Genomic DNA, 2,778 nt, shown 5'->3' on the forward strand with positions numbered 1-2,778 from the left:
CTATGGCAAACAGGTTGTCTGGGATTATATTTGAGGAATAGTCACCATATGAGAAACCTAAACCAGACAATCATGCTGCCCTTAGAAATTAGATCTCCTTATCTGGACCATTGTCCGAAGAGAAAGATTGTTGAAACAGAATTTTTCTCTACAGGCCAGTTATTTACACAAGGTATCCACCAATGTAGGGTTACCCTGATCATTCTACAATAGAAACTGGCACCTTTCCTAAGTATTATTCCTGAGTATTCTTGAATATTATGCAAATGTCTAGTCAGGACCACACAAGAGTTCTAGAAATAGTGGATGCATTTAGGCTGGTCTCCTAGAGTGGACAAGAACAATTACAGGAGGATGCCTGTAATCTGGAGGTTTTACTGGTAATACCCTAACCCTCAGTGAGATGGCACCCAAAAGGATGTTAAGATGTTTGTCTTCTGCCTTCAGAATATCTGCCTCACTGACAGACCTAACAGACTCCTTAAATGTGAGAATTAAGAGAAAGGATGATGACTATCCTGTCGCCTGCATGAATACAACTCATCTTAGTTATTGCCATTTGATATTTCAGAGCTACACTCTGCTGAAGTTAAGGTTCAGGTCTGAAACAGGTGCATGCCAGTTAACCAGACCTAGGCCAGCTCCTGGTCTCATATCTTTGAAGTGACCACTGTAAATATTATTCGTTGCTTCTACGATACAGTCTTTATGGCTCTGTTTCAAACTTACAACACAGAGATTCTCTTAACGTTGGACTTAAATTCCTTCCAAGAACTTTCCTAGTCAGATAAATGCTGATGGAAAAACTAGAACTGAGTTAAAATGCTCTAAAAGGCCACTGTGATAAATATTGTGACTGAGCCCTCTGCTCCGTGGTTTGTGGAGAGCCTGAAGCGTCATGCCAAATGACAATGTCTATGTTACCACTGCCAAGTGCAAGGCTTCCCAATAAAATCGAGAAAAGATGAAGAATCTTCTGGTGAGTGTTTGGCAGAATAATAATAATAATAATAATAATAATAATAATAATAACAACAACAACAACAACAACAACAACAACAACCTGGATCTTCCAAGTTGGTTATGTCCTAGAGATAGTATGTTTTCTACTAATGCCTTCTGTGTTTCAATAGTAGATCATGATGACCTTGGACCAAGAATCCAGTGACTGAAAGATACAGTTTCCGAATCACCTTCAAATATTAAGGAAGAGGAAATATGTGGGGAGCCACTCTGAATGATGCCCCCGGTTTCCAGTCCTGAAGCAAGAGGCTCTGACCGATCACTACATCAATCCCTGAAACTATCTCTCTCATTCTTTCTCTTTCTCTCTTTCTGTGAACCCTTAAGGTCAGAGGAGACATCATAGAACCCAAAGAAAAAGATATCAGGCAGCCAGGAGGGAGATCTGGGGCAAAGATGGGACTAGTTTCATTATTACATTTCCTGATCTGGGTCTCAGGTGCGTAGAATTGGACATTGTTTTTATTTATTTATTTTTTCTGATGACCTCTACCTTTGGATAGGATCGCTCAGTCAATTCTCATATAATGTCACTGTTAATGTCGTTAGTTTTATTTCTGCCCTTTTACATTCTATTTTCTTATGTCTTTTTGGAGGAAGGGTGGGGACTGGGGACTGCACGCAGGGGCACTCAACCACTGAGCCCAATCCCCAGCCCTATTTTGTATTTTATTTAGAGAAAGGTTCTCGCCAAATTGCTTAGGACCTTACCATGGCTGAGGCTGGCTTTGAACTCACGGTCCTCCTGCCTCAGCCTCACAAACTTCTGTGACTTGAAGTGTGCCCCGTCATGCCCATGCCCAGAAGGTTTCTGATTTTTTTTTTTATTTAAGAGAGAATGAACTCATTATAGAGCTGGGATCTCCTGAGAAACTGAGGCAGTGACAAGACCCCCTTGAACCCTTGATTTTTGCAATCACATCAGAAAGTTTTCAGACATGTCGCCCTGTAACAGGCATGAACTTCTTGAAGTAGAAGGGGACATTCTCAAGGGCGAGAGTGGGTCCTCTCAGACAGCAGAGGGACCCTGTGCCTCTTCTTCACTCTAGTTTTATTGGAGTTCGTGGGAAGTTTCCAGAGAGTCCTGCCTAGGTGCTCTTTTGGACTTTCGACAGCAGGGTGACATCATACTTTCAAGTCTCGAGGGTCATGGCAACTCTATGTCACCTTGGCCCATGCTGAGCAATTCTAATTGGATTCTTATCCAAAGAATTATCCTTTCTTCCAAAATCTGGTCTGTGGAAAGAGTCACAAAGTCTGTCCCCACATAGTCACTTGGGTTCCTCTTAGGGGCTTTCCTGCCTGCATTTCTCATGCAGATCACAGGCAGTTGGCTGAGGAATGTGACATCTCCTGTCCACTTGGGCCAGGCAGAGTTGCAGGTAAATTGATTTTTGGAAATCATGCATGTGCAGGTCAGCACGGCGGGCCCATTTTACAGGATTATTCTCTTAACCGTCTGTTCCCACCATTCTTGCCTGTGTCCCCTAAAAGACTAAGAGACACAGGTACAGAAAAAGCACAGCTTTTTCTGACAGTGTGACAGGATGGAACATCTGGGCGAGTAGGCAAGTTGCAGTCAGCATTCTATCCTCTAGTTCACAAGGGTCCCCGCTTCCCACCCCAGTTCCTCTTTGGCAAAGTACTATGGGGTGCACCAACTTCCAGATCTTTACCTGGGTTTCCCTGTGTCCAACTGGGCTGTTTAAAGAAGCATCCTGCAGGGAAGAGTAGCACATTCCTGAAATCCCAGTG

Source organism: Ictidomys tridecemlineatus, unplaced genomic scaffold (assembly GCF_052094955.1).
Source record: "Ictidomys tridecemlineatus isolate mIctTri1 unplaced genomic scaffold, mIctTri1.hap1 Scaffold_449, whole genome shotgun sequence".
In the NCBI taxonomy this organism is placed as follows: Eukaryota; Metazoa; Chordata; class Mammalia; order Rodentia; family Sciuridae; genus Ictidomys; species Ictidomys tridecemlineatus.